The sequence below is a fragment of the Delphinapterus leucas genome, chromosome 2 (assembly GCF_059928025.1).
Source record: "Delphinapterus leucas isolate spDelLeu-1000000601 "Yukka" chromosome 2, BTC_Dleu_Yukka2, whole genome shotgun sequence".
Taxonomy (NCBI): domain Eukaryota; kingdom Metazoa; phylum Chordata; class Mammalia; order Artiodactyla; family Monodontidae; genus Delphinapterus; species Delphinapterus leucas.
In genome coordinates this window covers 80,477,451-80,495,400 of record NC_143130.1, presented here as the reverse complement: position 1 = coordinate 80,495,400, position 17,950 = coordinate 80,477,451, and the positions used below count along the sequence as shown (strand labels likewise).

Below are 17,950 nucleotides of genomic sequence, written 5' to 3'. Positions count from 1 at the left end.
CATTGAGTGACGAGGATAGGCAGACTTGTATGCCGAGGACCAGATGTGTCTCTTTCCTCACTGCGATACTGTTGGCTTTTTGTTGACCTTTACATATAAAGGATTTGGCTAAGCTCAGAGGAGAGGAAGTGGGGAACCAACTGATTAGGATTGTTCTGGGTTAAAAAAAAATTCATAAAGGGAGAGAGGATGTTCATTACTGAGAATTGGGTAGGCGCACTGCCCCAGGTTTTTCAGCTCAGCCTCACTAGGGTAAAAAATGGAGGTCAAGTGTCAGGGCAGATAATCTGTCCATTGAAGCTCTTCTTATCTGAGGAAATTTGAACACTGTAACCATAGTTGAATTGCCAGAAAGTGTGTGTTGTTTCATGTTAAGCTAGTTAATCGAGGAACTTCTCTTTTAGCTAGATAAAAATATATATCAATTTTTGAGCTACTCATTGGTACTAAACAGGAATATAATTTTGATCCCTATTTCTTTGGCTTGGGTGTAATTAGAAACAGTTGAAAAAGCTGGCCCCCGTTATTTTCTTTTCGATCCATTCATATAGTATTACTCTTAGAGCACTAACCTAAGATGAATTAGATTGCTTTTCAGTTAATTTGAAACAAATAGGAGCCATCTGGAAGTGTAGTAACATGACTTTTACTGTGAGTGAAATGGGATGCTATTGAAGGGAATGACATCTGACTTAATGTTTTAACAGTATCTTCTTGGCTGCTGTGTAGAGCATAGTAGAAAGAAGAGACCAATTAGGAGGCTGTAGAATATGTGGTTAAATTTTTAGATGTACATTGAAAGTAGGACTGATAGCTGTTAGGCCTCAGCAACAGAAAGAATAGTAACTATTAATTGAGAATGGGAAGACTGAAGGAGGAACACATCCTTTTTTTTTCTAAGAAATAAGATTGGGAATCTACTTTCAGACATGTTAAATGCCTATTAGACATCCAGGGGGAGATATTAGTAGGTAATTGGATATTCTGTTCTGGGATACCAGGTAGAGATGTGAACTGGAGATCCCAACTTGGGAGTCGCTCTTCTTTGTATTGACATTTATATTGTTTCTACATTTTGCAATTACAAATAATGCTGCAACGAAGAATATTGCTCATATGTATTCTTGTATTTCTGGAGGCACATTTTCAAGGGAAATTTCCAGAAGTGGAACCACTGGGTCAAAAAGCAAATGCATGTGTAGTTTTGTTAGATACTGCCAAAGTCCCTTCCCAAAGTGTTGTGCCCAACTTGCATTCTTACTAGTGATATTTAGTAATGGTCACAGACATTTTAGTGGTGGGAAAAAAACTTATTAGTCATCAAGTATAGGTAATTCAATTCTTTTATAACAACTTCATTGAGATATGATTCACATACCACACAGTTCACACACTTAAGGTGTACAATTCATATATGAAATGTCCAAAATAGCCAAATTTATAAAGATAGAAAAGTAGATTAGTGGTTATCTAGGCTGAGTTTTGGGTTGGTAGATTGCGGGGAGAAGAGGAGTGACTGCTAATGGATATGGGTTTCTTGGGGGTGTAGTGTGATGAAAACGTTCTAAAATTGATAGTGGTGATTTGATGGTTGCATAGCTGTGATTATACTAAAAACTGTTGAATTATACACATCTGAGTATATATGGAATTTAAAGCCATGGGATCAGAGTGAATTTAGATGAAGAAGAGATCAAAGGACTGTGTATGTACTTCAACATTTAGAAGTTAGCGTGATGCGCAAGAGATACTTGAGAAGGCATGTCGAGAAATACAGGAGGAAACCAGACAAGTATGGAATCATGGAAGGTAAATGAAGAGTGTTTCAGGAAGAGGGGCTGCTAACAGTATTAAATGCTGCTGATGGGTAAGTTAAGATGAAGATTAAGAGTTGACCATTTGATTTAACAACTCCAAAAGAAGCAGTTGTGGTAGAGTGGCGGAGACAAAAGTCTAGTGGGAGGGAGTTTGTGGAAGAGTGGAAGTAAAGAAGTTAGAGACAGCAGGAATAAGGCCCTGTACCCAAGAATTTTGCTCTTGTGGGAAAGATAGAAAAGGGGTGTAGCTTTGTGGTGGTGGGGAGAGGTAAGTGGGTCAAAAGCAGTTTTAAGTTTTTTATCTTTTTTTAAGATTGAGAGTTAATAGCATGTTATAGGGTCATAGGAATGAGTCAACAGAAAGAAAAAACTGATGATACAGGGAAAGGGAGAATTGCTTGAGTTGGTGAGAGGAAGATGGATTGGGTTTGGCTAAGCAGGGACAGCTCATAGGAGCAGGAGAGAAAATGATGTATATTAGGTTATCAGTATGACTGATATTTTAGAAATACAGAAGTGAAAATACTGTTATGGTCTTTATTTTGCTACTTTTTCTCTATATGACTTTTATTAAATCTGATAATAAGCCTGTGAATATCATGGTAAAATTGATATTGAAAGGTGTGGAGGAGCTATGAAATGTTTATGCTTAGAGTTAAGAAAACTGTTGAAATATATTTAATTAAATAATGTTGCCCTTCAAAGTCAGTCAGTATCTGTCTGGTGGTTCTGTTAGCTATCAGTGGATGGACAAAAGTTTCAAGGTAATATTTGTAAATCAGCAAATCCTAATAATCATTGTCAGTTGTATACAATTAGACCAGTTAGTATTAGCATGTCACTTAAGAGTGACTGACTATGGATGTGGAGTAAGTTTCTTTGTAATTAAGAGTTGGATATAGAATGGAAGGAATCTTTTTTTTTTTTATTGAAGTACAGTGATTTACAATGTTGTGTTAGTTTCTGGTGTACAGCAGAGTGATTCAATGATTCAAAGACTATATATATTCTTTTTCGTATTCTTTTCCATTATGGTTTATTACAGGATATTGAATATAGTTCCCTGTGCTGTACAATAGGACCTTGTTGTTTATCCATTCTATATATAATGGTTTCTGTCTACTAGTCCCAAACTCCCAACCCAACCCTCCTCTCCCCCCTCCCCCTGCCCCACCCTTGGCAACCTCAAGTCTGTTCTCTATGTCTGTGAGTCTGTTTCTGTTTCATACGTAGTTCATTTGTGTCATATTTTGGATTCCACATACACGTGATATCATGGTATTTGTCTTTCTCTTTCTGGATTACTTCGCTTAGTATGATAATCTCTAGGTCTCTCCACGTAGCTGCAAATGGCATTATTTCATTCTTTTTTATGGCTGAGTAATATTCCATTGTGTGTGTGTGTGTGTGTGTGTGTGTGTGTGTGTGTGTATACACACATTCGTCTGTTCTTTATCCATTCATCTGTTGATGGACATTTAGGTTGCTCCCGTGTCTTGGCTATTGTGAATAGTGCTGCTATGAACGTAGGGGTGCATGTATCTTTTTGAATTATAGTTTTGTCCAGAAAAATGCCCAGGGGTGGGATTGCTGGATTATATGGTATTTCTGTTTTTAGTTTTTTGAGGAGCCTCTATACTGTTAGAATGGAAGGAATCTTAAGCTACATCTAGTCTATCTAATTTTGCAGATTAGATTTTTGTTTAATATCCTGCAGACAGAAGAGTGGAATTGAGTAGGAAAACTGAGATATAGACCCAAGACTTATGGAGATTTAGTACATGATAAACCTGGCGTTTCAGGGGGAACAAATGGGATAACCATTTTAAGAAATGGTTAACCATTTGGGAAAAGGTAAAATTAAATTCATACCTCACATCATACAGAAAAATAAACAGCAAATGATCAGAGATCTTATTTTATTTTATTTTTTTTGCGGTACGCGGGCTTCTCACTGTTGTGGCCTCTCCCGTTGCGGAGCATAGGCTCCAGATGCACAGGCTCAGTGGCCATGGCTCACGGGCCCAGCCGCTCCGCGGCATGTGGGATCTTCCCGGACCGGGGCACGAACCCGTGTCCCCTGCATTGGCAGGTGGACTCTCAACCACTGCACCACCAAGGAAGCCCAGAGATCTTACTAAGAATGAAACTATATGAATACAAAAAGAAAACATGGGTGGATTCTTCTGTAACCTGGGTGTAAGGAAAGGTTTTCTGTGACTCAAAATCCAGGTGCAACAAAAGGAAAGATTGGTAAATTTGACTTTATAAAAATTTAAAGTAAGACTTTTACATGGCAGAAACCCCACTAATAACAAAGCCAAAAAGATATAAAACTGGGAGAAAATACTTGCATTATATATCACAGATGAGGGGCTAATATCCCTCATGTAAAGGCAAAATAGAAAGAGACCCTAATAGAAAATAGGTAAAAAGACATGGACAGATAGTTCTCACAAAAAGCTATAAAAATTTCCCTTAAACATGTGATAAGATAATCGCTCTCACTTATAAGAGAAATTCAAGTTAAAACTTGCACTGATGCCAGTTTTCACCTGTGAGATTGGCAGAAATTTAAAAGTACAATCAAATACTTGTTAGCTGTGAGGAGAGAAGTATTTTCATACTTCGTTAATGGTAATACAAACTGGTATTTTGATGCCACTGTACCCCAGTTTGGCACAGGGTGGCTCAAGAAGTGGCTTCCTTTCAGATCAAGAGGTCAAAGGAAGAGAAGATGCTGACCACTTCACTAGATCCCTTTTCCTAGTCTTCCCACAAATCCCTGAGGTCAGAAGGTGGGAATTCCTGCCCACTTTCCTTTTTGGGCCTCAAAACTATGATCTCTCCCACCAAGACTGGCTTTTGAGATGCTAAAGGCGGGTTAAAGGACACAAACAGTCCTTTCCCAAGATAGTAGTGGGACTACAACATGGGAAATGTTTTGATTGTAGGAAAATGAATATCACTAACTTTTTTTTTTAGATTTTATTTATTTATTATCTTCGGCTGCTGCACATGGGGTTTCTCCAGTTGCGGCGAGTGGGGGCTACTCTTCGTTGTGATGCACGGGCTTCTCATCGTGGTGGCTTCTCTTGTTGTGGAGCATGGGATCTAGGTGCGTGGGCTTCATTAGTTGCAGCACGTGGGCTCAGTAGTTGTGGCTCACGGGCTCTAGAGCACAGGCTCAGTAGTTGTGGCACACGGGCTTAGTTGCTCCGCGGCATGTGGGATCTTCCTGGACCAGGGCTCAGACCCGTGTCCCCTGCATTGGCAGGTGGATTCTTAACCACTGTGCCACCAGGGTAGCCCACTAACTCTGTCTTGTCCCTTTGGCAGCAGGTCATGGTCTCTCTTTCAGTAAATGGATTTATCAGGATAGGCACGTGAGAGCAAAGGTCAGGTAATTGGAAAGGCCAAAATTAAATAAAATAATCCTCATTAACTGTCATTGCATAAGTCATGTATTATATATATGTGCAGAGAGACAATTTTTAGGTTGATAATACAGCAAGGAAAGTTAACTAATCTGAACTCAACAATGTCCTGATTACATGTCATCATATTTAGAATTATTTTGTTTGTGCTAGCTACTAGACCTGGAATAGAAGGTGATGTGGCAGTTGATAATAACATAAGTCAAATTAAAAAGTGAGTTATCCTGTTGGGTGAGAATATAAAATGGTACAAGCTGCTTTGGAAATCATCGTGGCCATTCCTCAAAATGTTTATCCTAGAGTTAGCATATGACCCAGTGGTTCTGCTCCCAAGAGAGTTGAAAACATGTCCACTCAAAAACTTGTACATGAGTGTTTATAGCAGCATTGTTCCCAGCAGTCAAAAAGTAAAAGACAAGCCAAATGTCTGTTGACTGATGAATGTATAACCTATTGTATACCCATACAGTGGAGAATTAATTGGCCATAAAAAAGAAGTAAACTAATGATACATGCTGCAACATGGCTGAACCTGGAAAACATGATAAATGAGAGAAGCCAGTTGCAAAAGGTCACATATTGTATGATTCCATTTTTATGAAATGTCTAGAATAGGTAAATATAAAGGTAGAAAGTAGATTAGTAGTTACGTAGGCCATGAGGGTTGTAGGGAGTAGTTTGAGGGAGGAAAGGGAGGTACTGCTAATGGACATTGGTTTCTTGGGGGTGTTGTGTGAAGAAAATGTTTTAAAATTGAAAGCGGTGATTTGATGGTTGCACAACTATGAATATACTGAAAACTATTGAATTGTATACTTTAAATATGTGAATTGTGAAGTATGTGAATTCTATCTCAATGAAGTTGTTATAAAAGAAGTGAATTACCTATACTTAGTAACTAATACGTTTGTTCCCCGTCACTAAAATGTGTGTGACCCATTCCTATATACATTGCTGGTGAGAATGCAAGTTGGCACAACTCTTTTGGGAGGGACTTTGGCGCTATCTAACAAAACTACATATGCATTTGCTTTTTGACCCAGCAATTCCACTTCTGGAAGCTGACTCTGAAGATTGCCTCCAGCAATACAAGAGTACACAGGGACAAGATTATTCATTGCAGCATTACTTCTAATTGTAAAATAATGGAAACAACCTAAATGTCAATACAGAGGAGAATGATTAAATAAAAACTATGATACATCCACAAAATGCTTGTATATAAAAGAATGAGGAAACCTCTATGAATTGATGTGGAGTGATTTTTAGGATTATGTGATTAAGTATAATACCACAAGCAAAGTACAAATGAGCATCTGTACTATACTAACTTCTGTAAGAAAGAAGGCAGCATAAGAAATTACACATATATCTGCAGATGAAATACAGGAAGGATAAACTAGAAACCACAGACACAGTGAATAGGAACAGGGTGGGAAGAATGAGGGATGGGAGTGGGATTAAAGATATGGAGGAGGTTGTGACATTACTGAGTATACTTTTTTGTATGGTTCTGACTTTTGGAACCATGTCATTGTTTCACATGTGTTTTTTTGTTTTTTAAATCTATAAAGTTAGAGAAAAAATGAAAACAAAAGTGGACTAAAACAGAAACAAATGAACTCAACTGATTTCAAATGAATTACATAGTTACAATGTGGGTTGGGATGGGGCCACACCAGCACATTTTGAACACAGTATTTGGATTGTATGGCCTTAAGGCCGAAGACAAAAAGACCTCTTTAAAAAATACCCCGTTTGTAGGCTTTCCTTTTTTGTGCAGAGCTACTATGGGCTAGCAAATCCAAAACTACTTTCTATGTACACCAGGATTGAGCAAATGGTAAAAAAATATTTTATGGGTAATGGAAGCCAGATTTCTTATTGTTGGAGGGAGTTTTAAATATGCAAAGGGAGAAGGCTAGAAGGAAGAAATCCTGTGGTGTTCAGTTGGAATTTGAAGTAGAGATAAACTGATCTTTCTTTCTTCCTTCTGTGTGTTCATGCATCTGTCCATTCATCCATCAGTCTATCCGTCGATAGAAATAATTATAGATGAGACAGGGGTGTGTGTGTGTTTGTGTGAGTGAATGTGTATGAATAAATGTGTATATGTATATATATATTAATTTATTTCATACTCTTTTATATCAACCCCTTGCATGGATCTGCTTCCTAGATAATTTTTAGTCAGTAATTTTATCATTGATTAAACTTGCTAGGTAGGATATTACAAAAAAATTCATTTAGACACTCTCTTTGTTTTTGTTGTTTGGCCATTTACAGAATGAATTTGTTAAATACATTTGCTAAAACATTAGACTTCTAGCTGTTTAATTTTGTAAATGTAAAATTTTGTAAATTTTCCTTTAAGAAAAACATTAGTGTTATTGATAAAATGTTAGTAAAGAACCTCCTGTAATAAACATTTCTAGCATGTGCAAGTGTAAAGCAACATGTCTCTAGCAATCTTTAGTGATTAATAGATTAAATTCATTTTTACATTTGGATTTATGTACTACCATCTAACTCATGGCATGATCTAATAATAATCAAGATATGGTAATAGCAAAATATTAGTAATCAAGATGTTTTTATCTATAGTTGACAAAATGTAGTCTAAAGAAGAATTAAAGCTGTATTGGAGTCATTGGATTTGCTACTGAACACTACATTGAAAGTATATAATTATCGTGTGTATAATTATAATCATAGTCTTATAATTTGTATATAATCATACTCCTATACTTTGAGGAAGAAAATATGTGTGAATTGTAGGTATTTTAATGATTGTTAATAAATTAAGTAATAATTGAATTTTGGTGATTTCAAATTATTAGAATCTCATCCTAAAAAAATTGAATTACATAACAAAGCCTGCCTTAGTCTATAACCTGTGTGAATATGTTAAAAAGTAAAATATTCTAGTGACCCCAAACTAATTTTTTGTTTATTACTATTTAGTTTGAGACAGTTCTAAGCACTTATAGCAGAGAGTTGACACATAGCCAACTACAAGTAACAATTTTAATAAAAGTTTAGAATTAAGTTTTTAAAAAAGAGCTATCTTTGCATCTAAATTGAGGCCTCTACACATTGTTTCTTACTAAAAGTAGTCAGAGATACTTGGAAAAAATGGCTGGTTTTGTATTTGATGCAGGAAATGTACAAAATAAGCCTGGAACATCTTGTTATACCAGGTAATAAGTAATAAGGAAGCTTCAAAGACTAATAGAATCTTGTCAGAAAGACACAGGGTCCAACTTGAAGAGCTTCCCATAGGCTGAAAATTGGACAGTTTGAGCTTTAATAATATCTGTAGCAGATTGAGACACTTCATATATGTTTAAATACAGGCGTTCATAATGACTTTAAAAAATGACTGGTCATACTGGTGGAGGATGCTATTGAACCAGTCATTATTTTAAAAGTGGGAAATGAAAGGAAAGAATGGCTTATCCTATCTTTCCTGTAAGAACTGTACCATTGGGCAACCAAGTAGATGATGAGGGGGAAATTTATTTTTATAGAACTCTTCTAGCTAACAAATGGGAAAGGAATGCTAAAATTAGAATATCACCATTTTGTAAGCCCTAATAAGTTAATGAATGTAAGCATTGAACATCGTGGAAATTAACACTACTGGAGAAAAACAGCCAGAACATTTGCCTCTTGATGTAAGGCAAAATACTACGCATGAAAATATCTTGCCCCTGCCAGAAAAAAGAATTGAACCTCAATCTGATCAAGCATCTAAATTCATCTACTAACTTATGGAAAATACAGAAGAAGAAAATGTTAAATACTAACAGCAACCCCTTGCTGGATGTAATCAGAAAAGTCCAGACGGTAGGAAACTACAGAGCAACCAAAAATTTCTTCCCTCTCCTCCCAAGGTCTCAAAGAACAAACAGGAGGGGACACATTTAAAACTTAAAATTAATCAAAGTTAAATAAATTAGAAATTCAGATCCTCAGTTCAAGTGCTCAACAGCCATATGTGGTTAGTGGCTACTATATCACACACTGCAGTTATGGAACATTTCCATCTTTGCAGAAAGTTCTGTTGGATAGGTATATTAATTTCCTAGGGCTTCCGTAATAAATTACCCACAAACTGGGTGGCCAAAATTTTAGAAATTTATTCCCTGACAGTTCTGGAGGCCAGAAGTTCAAAATTAAGGTGTTGGCAGGGCTATACTCCTTCTGAAGCCTGTAGGGAATAATTAAAAATAATGCAGGAATGAGGAAATGGGTAGCGTATAGATAAGGGGCTGCAAGCTGCAGACCATTTAGCTTACAGCCTGTTTTTGTAAATAAAGTTTTATTGGAACACAGCCATACCCATTCATGTACATATGGCCTATGGCTACTTTTGTGATATAAAGGCAGAATTGAGTAATTCAAACACAGACCAATGGGCTTCAAAAAACCTGAAACATTTACTGTGTGACATTTTACTGAAAAAATTTGTTGACCCCTGCCTGGTATAGATGAAACAAGGTAGACAATGAATTGATAATAGTTAAAGCTGTCTCCCTTTTATATATGTTTTAAATTTCCCATAATATGTTAAATTTTCTGAAAAATAATCGACTGTTTCTCTGATGAGAGTAAGAAAGAAGTAAGCCTAAAAAGAGAAAGGAAAATGTGTAAATATTTTATTCTATCAATATAAAAATTCTATTTGTAATATTTTATTTCTTCGAGGTATGAAATGAATATGGTAAGAAGTTAACATTTAAATCTGGGTGTTGGAAACATGAGTCTTACATTATTTTGTATTTATCTGTATGCTAAAATATTTTTATTTTAAAAAAGCCAAACTCTGTTATGTTATAAATTTAAGTAAAGTGTATAAGGGCAAACTACACATTTGGGAAAGTATTTGCAATGTATAACAACAGTTTGAGAGCCTTAATACATACACATCCTTTATAAATTTCCAAGAAAAAAAAATCTCCCTATTAGAAAAGGACACATACAGTATTTGCCAAAGAAAGGCAATTGGCCGAGGTGTGTGTGGGAAAAATGTTTTTTAAAAAAAGAGAGAGACCATAAGCAGAAAAGTTAATTTAAAAAATTAGACACTCTTAAGATTAAGAAAATTATATATATATAAAACCACATCACTATATATATATAGAGGGAGAGAGGGGGAGAGAGGGAGAGAGAGGGAGAGAGAGAGGAAGGGAGGGAGGGCAACTATATGTATATATAGGGAGAATGTAAAATTTGTAGTTTTGTTGTTTTTTGTGTGTATTTTGGCCAATCAGGTTGTTTTGAAAGTAATATTTTAGAGTAAGTTGAAGTTTCTAAATTTCAACAAGTGGAAAAAGAGTAATCTGTTTTTGGTAATTGAGTTTATTTGTTAACTGTTAGAAATTTCCGTTTGTAGAATATGTTTAACATCTTATGTATACTGATTGTTGAGATACTTCTCTAGAGGTTCTTAAACTTTAGCACATATCAGAGTCACCTAGAGGGCTTGTTAAAACATGGACAAGCCTTAGAGGGCTTGTTAAAACATAGACAGTCAAAACCTCATCCCCAAGAGTTTTTGATTCAGTGGGTTGGCGATGGGGCACAGGATTTGCATTTCTGACAAGTTCCCCTGTGATCTGATCCTGCTGGTTTTGAGGGACCACACTTCGGTAACTGCTGCTCTACAATGAAGAGAAAAGAGAACGAAAGGAAAAAAAGGTATTTGTATTACAGCAACTAAGTGTCTTTGATGCACAAGGTTTATGATCAGTTGAATATACAGTATATGAAAAAGCATTCCTTTTTTATTTAGAGAATCATTTGGAGGCTTAAGCCTGGAGTTTGTAACTTGTACAGCTTTGGTATGTAGGTGATGATTTCATTTGTTTAGGCCTAGCTTTTTTGAACAAAACTGAGCTTTTTTTCTGAATTGTTTGAAGTATAGTTGATTTACCATGCTGTGTTAATTTCTACTGTACAGCAAAGTGGTTCACTTATACACATATTTATGTATATACATTCTTTTTTAAAATATTCTTTTCCATTATGGTTTATGATAGGATATGGAATATAGTTCTCTTTGCTCTACAGTAGGACCTTGTTGTTTATCCATTCTCTATATAAAAGCTTACAACTGCTAATCTCAACCTGCCACTCCATCCCTCCCCCAACGCCCTCCCCCTTCGCAACCACAAGTCTGAAAAACTGACCTTTTTGTAGTTTATCTAGTTGCAGTGTTATTTAGGTGGATGAGAATGACTTCAAAGTGGAAATAGTGAAAAGAACAAGTGAGGTAAAGATAAAGTATGATTCTACTAATATAAAATAAAACAGGCAAAAAAAACATTTTTAGGGAAACATATTTGGTAAAATTATTCTAAAAAGCAAGGGAATGATAAAGCTAAATTCAATATTGTGGTTACCTCCCAAGGGAGAGTATTTATAGTCCATTATTTGTATTTATACCTTACTTATGTGATATAAATATTCTTTTTTTTTTGTTTTACTATTCAGTAAGAATAAATCCTAAAGCAAAATGCTCTATTTCCTTCATAGAAAAAAAGACCTTAAGACTAAGGTTCCCTTAGGCTCTTAGTTGGGCCTGCCGAACGCCCTAGGGCAGCACTGTATGTTAGAATTTCTGCAGTGATGAAAGCTTTTAAAATCTTTGTCAAATGTGTCTAATAAGCACTTGAAATGTGGCTAGTGTAACTGAGGAAGTGATTTAAAATTTAATTATTTAAAATTTATATTTAAATAGGCACACGTGATTGGTGTCTACCATATTATTGCAGCTCTAGGCAGTTTAGAACATGGTTTAGCCCTTGAGTTAATAATCTATTAATAATTCTCCTACAGAATATGCAATGTTTGGTTTGCTGACATTTTGCTTAGGTTACTGATTTTTGTCTGTTATCTTGTGTGTTTTGACTCCTACTTCTGCTTCTTGTGTTCAGTGGTAGCAGTTTGATTTATTTGTCTTCTGCCTTAAATTCCTAAAATTGAGTCTTCTGGATCAGAAGCTACTGGACTAAAGTTTATTGAAAACACAGTCATATTTTAGTTATAATGTTCTTTGAAATTTTCATAGAATAATTTTTTTAATGTCAGAATTTTATTACATGATTTTCTGTTGATTCTATTTAAAACATCAATGCCATTGACTTTTCTGAGCCCTAAACAAAATTCTTTTTATTTTATAATTGGAGTCATTCAGTAAATATTACTTGCTTTTTGTGAACCATGCATTCTTGAGAATTGGGGAATGATTGAAGAAATAGACTCTGACTTATGAGGTGAGCATATTTGGAAGTATTTTTAGAAAGCAGAATGTGCTTGAGAGAAACACACTGAATAGTCATATACTAGCTGGAGAAATGAGGGTATATGACTGGGAAGAGAACAAACAAAAATGTTTATATATTTTTATTTTGTCACTTGATGGTAATGGAGATTGTACATCAAAGTTCTTCACAGTGTTCCTATTACTATGTAAATGTTGTGATTTCTTTTTTTATTTGCAAAATATATATTTCAAAAAGGACTTGTACCTGTAATATACAAAGAACTTATAACCCAAAAAAATGACAACCCAGTTTAAAAAAAATAAGCCAGGGCTTCCCTGATGGTGCAGTGGTTGAGAGTCTGCCTGCCGATGCAGGGGACACGGGTTCATGCCCCGGTCCGGGAAGATCCCACATGCCGCGGAGCGACTGGGCCCGTGAGCCATGGCCGCTGAGCCTGCGTGTCTGGAGCCTGTGCTCCGCAACGGGAGAGGCCACAACAGTGAGAGGCCCGCGTACCGCGAAAAAAAAAAAAAGCCAGAGCTATCTAAAAATACACTCCATCAGAGAAGACATATGAATGGCCAACAACACTTGTGAACATGTTCAGTGTCATTAACATTGTAATCAGAAAAATGCGAATTAAAATCACAGTGAGACACACTGCACATCAATTAGAATGGCTAAATTAAAACAACAACACGGGGCTTCCCTGGTGGCGCAGTGGTTGAGAGTCCGCCTGCCGATGCAGGGGACACGGGTTCGTGCCCCGGTCCAGGAAGATCCCACATGCCGTGGAGTGGCTGGGCCCGTGAGCCATGGCCGCTGAGCCTGCGTGCCTGGAGCCTGTGCTCTGCAGCGGGAGAGGCCACAACAGTGAGAGGCCCGCGTACTGCAAAAAAAACAAAACAACAACAACAACAACAACAACACGAAATCATAATACCAAGTATTGCTGAGTCTGTGGAGCATCTGAATTCTCATTTCATTTCAAATGGAAATAAAAAATAATCCAGGCACCTAGGAAAACAGCTTGGCACTTTCTTATAAATTCAACATACACTTACCGTATAACCCAACATTCCCACTCCCTGGAATTTATCCAATGGAATTTATCCAAGAGAATAAATTGGACAAATTTATCCAATGAAACGTGTGTATACATTTTTTTTGAGACTCATCATAGAGGCCTTATTCATAATAATACCAAACGGGAAACACCCGAAATATTTATCGACTGGTGAATAAATTAAAACAATTATACCACAAGACAGATAACTTACATCTATATAAGGAAAAGTACTCAGCAACAAAAAGGAACAAAATATTGATAAATGCGTACATGGTTGAATCTCAGAAGCATCAAGCCATTTGAATTTGAAGTAAGGCACTACATACTATGAGTCCATCTATATGAAACTTTTCTATCCTAATGATTCTCATATCCTTTCTGCTACCTAGGTGATGGTTATTGGCTTTACCTATTTAATATTAATACACTTCATTCCTTATGTTACAGCTTTGTTCTTCATCCTAGGTTGATAGCTTATTATAGTAATAGGTATTTTCCAAATGTCTGAAACCTGTCATGCAGTGCCTAGAAGTTAGTCTGTTTTCTCTGTCCTTTAGGGGCCAGTAGAGCCTCTTGATTCAGGTTCCCCAGGTGGATGTTTGCTTTTTGCTCTTGTTCCTTTTACAGACTAGCTTCCTTTTCTTATTTATCACTTTGCCCAAATTTACAAGATCTCCAACTTAAGCACTGTCTTTATGTCTGCCTCTTGGGTCCAATTCACAAGAGAACATTTGATTGTTAATAATTCAGTGGATTGACTAGTCTCAGATTGGCCACCCACGTCTCATCCAGTTAGTTGGGGTTAGGCACGTGATTGTTAACTGGTATGGCTGCCTAGGCTGCCCATTTAATTGAGTGGGGTTTGTGATATGTATATTATTACTATTAAAGCTAATTTTTTTTTTTTGTTTTTTTGCGTACGCGGACCTCTCACTGTTGTGGCCTGTCCGTTGCGGAGCACAGGCTCTGGACGCGCAGGCTCAGTGGCCATGGCTCACGGGCCCAGCCCCTCCATGGCATGTGGGATCTTCCTGGACCGGGGCACGAACCCGTGTCCCCTGCATCGGCAGGCGGACTCTCAACCACTGCGCCACCAGGGAAGCCCTAAAGCTAATTTTTTAAAATTTATTTTATTTTATTTTTTGGCTGTGTTGGGCCTTCGTTGCTGGATGTGGGCTTTCTCTAGTTGTGGTGAGCGGGGGCTACTCTTCGTTGCAGTGTGCACGGGCTTCTCATTGCGGTGGCTTCTCTTATTGCAGAGCATGGGCTCTAGGTGCGCGGGCTTCAGTAGTTGCGGCCCACAGGCTCAGTAGTTGTGGTGCATGGGCGTAGTTGCTCCACGCCATGTGGGATCTTCCCGGACCAGGGCTCGAACCCGTGTTCCCTGCATTGGCAGGCAGATTCTTAGCCACTGAGCCTCCAGGGAAGTCCGTGTGATATATATATTATAAACTTAATTAAATGAATTCTCCATGTATTAGGTTTTTTTGATTACTTTTATGCATGTTCATTAACAGATACTTTTTGAGCACTTATAAAAATATACAGTGACAGGTGATGGCACTACAAAGACGGCTAGAGGCAGGTATAATCCCTGCCCCCAAGGAGTTAATAGTTTTAGTGGGAGTGACACATAAACAATAAAAATAATGTAATACAATGATAATAAGCAGGTAACTAATACAAGTAGACTACTTAATAGTCATACTAAATAAGGACTCAGAGTTGGATTTCTATCCCTGAGACAAACAACGTGGCCTTGAGTAAGTTTCCTAAAATATCAAAGTACCAGTCTTTAAAAAGAGAGTGATGCACAGCTCCATTGTGTCACCCCAGATAATGTACATGAAAGTGTCCTGTAAAGCGTGAAGTGTGACAAAAATGTTACCATTGTTTTATTGGACTATTTCATTACCTTCAATTTTAGTGTAATCTAGTAATTTGGAAAGACTTAGTAAACTTTATAAATTTTGAAAGACTGATTTTTCCTACTGCTCTAGCCTTCGAGGGTATATCATCTTTTTGAGACTTGATTTTTGCTTTCTTTTTCATGTGGACATGAATTTTGTTGTGATTTATAGTGTATTGCCCTTTTTTATATTACTTCTCTCTTAATTCTCCTAATAGGTTCTCTGCCATTTTATCAGGTTCTTTCCTTGTGCATTGTTTTGCCTGTCTGTATTTTTACTTTTCTCTTTGAATTTAACATTTGAACTGTGATACAAATGTTTGAAGCTATACTTTTATATATAAGCATTCTTTGTCTATATATTATTTCTACTAAGTTGCTTTATTATTTTTTTTTTATTTTCCTTTGTGGTACGTGGGCCTCACTGTTGTGGCCTCTCCCGTTGTGGAGCACAGGCTCCAGACGCGCAGGCTCAGTGGCCATGGCTCACGGGCCCAGCCGCTCTGCGGCATGTGGGATCTTCCCAGACTGGGGCATGAACCCGTATCCCCTGCATCGGCAGGTGGACTCTCAACCACTGCGCCACCAGGGAAGCCCCCAGTTAATTTTTCTATTGGCACTTTACATTAACAGCTATCAGCAAAATTAGCTCTTCAAAAAGGTGGCTGATAAATATATATTATTTATTTACTATTTGTATCTTTTGTTATGAATGATACAGTGTAGTTATGGAGTCTAGATTTCAAGCAATGGCATTCGTAATGATTTGGAAGAAAGCATCTATATTAATTTTTCTTTACAAATTATATTTTCAGTGTTGCAAAACTAATATATACATACACACATACAGAAAGTTAAAAAATATGAAGAAAAAATAAGAAAATAAAAACACCATATTCCCATCACCTAGAGATGACATAGTTAATACTTTAGTGTTCTTCTAGATGTTTTTCTATGTATATGTATGTACCCTTGTATTTCTTTACTAATATTATATCATTGTACATGTTATTTTAGTATATGCTTTTTTAAGTTAACAATTTCTGCTTTTCCATATCAGCAGATTTTCATCTTATCTAATCCATGCTCACATTTTTTCAGGTTTTTGAAAAAACATTATTTGCAGTTGATCTGCCCAAACCAGGTCCAATCCAGGATAACTCAATATTTGATAATTACTACCCCTTAAGTCTTTTAAATCTAGTGCAGCATTCCCCCGCCTCCCCCCCCCACACACCTTTTTCCTAGCACTGACTTTTTGATTAGACATTGCCTTTTGTTGTGCATGTCTGTTTTGTTGGGGGGTGGGGGTGAGGCAGCGTGTTTGGTTGTTTCCTGTTAGTGTTGTTTAGCTTGTTCCTCTATGTATTTTATCTTTTTTTTTCTCAGCTCTCTATATCTTTTTGTTGTTATTCAGAAGATATTGTGCCTTTTATTGTAGACTTTTGGGCTAATAAGTGCCTTCAGCTTGCTTTCTGAAAGCTAAGGCAGTAAGAGAGTATCAAAAATAGAGTGTGAATTTTGTAATCAAGTTTCAAGAAAAAAGGGCAGTAGAATTTGGGATTTCATAATGATACCCAAAATACTTTAAAAGTCTGTATATCACATGATTAACTATTTTGAAGGTAAACTTTAACATCCTCTATTTGTAACTTAGGCTTCCAAACCTTTATTTCTTCTTCCCCACCTTAAGGATGAGTTCATTCTAGGTCATCATTTTCAGCATGTCTAGCAGCCCAGTGTTTTCAGTTGCACTGTGTTTAAATTACACAGGGTACTTAGATTTGGTGGGAACCTCACAGAATCTCAGTTCTGCTATTTTTTAAAAGTTGTTTCCCCCCCCATTATTTCCATATATGCTCATTAAACAAATTTTTGAAAATATGGCCAGAAAGAGAAAAAGAATTGTCCATAGTTGACACCAAATCTCTATCTACATTTTTATAAGCTTTAAAATTCAAGTACACACATATTAAAAAGCATACAGATTGTCAGTATTCAGCTTGATGAAATTTAGGAAAGCGAATACACCCATATAACTACCATACAGATCAAGAAATATAACATTACTGCATTCTAGAACCTGTTGCCTACCGCTTCCTAGCCATTATCCCCTCTGGAAGGTAACCACTATTCTGACCCCTTTCGTTTAGGTAAGTTTTCCCTGTTGGTGAACTTTATATAAATTGAATCATACAGTATGTGCTCTTTTATGCGGGGCTTGACTTGCTCACCAGTCTGTCTATGAGATTCATGCATGTTGTTCATTCTTTTTCATTGTATCAGCTCTCTATATCTTGTATTTTAAGTTAGTGTGTAGTTTTAAATTTAGCTAAAATATAAACCCCCCTTCTCAGTTAATCTTTCAAGCAGATCAGTATGGTAGCTATAAATACTGAATGATTTTGGTCCTCATCTTCCTTTTTGTTCAAAGACTAGAAAAGAAA

At 36.6% G+C, this 17,950-nt stretch overlaps 1 protein-coding gene and 1 pseudogene across 9 annotated transcripts in view; one reads left to right on the top strand and one right to left on the bottom strand.

The window, feature by feature from the left end:
- Positions 1–17,950, top strand: part of TCF12 (transcription factor 12) — a 380,655-nt gene that overhangs the window by 42,875 nt on the left and 319,830 nt on the right. The window lies entirely within an intron of this gene.
- LOC115802755 (Krueppel-like factor 4 pseudogene) overlaps positions 1–17,950 on the bottom strand; it is a 113,002-nt pseudogene that overhangs the window by 21,725 nt on the left and 73,327 nt on the right.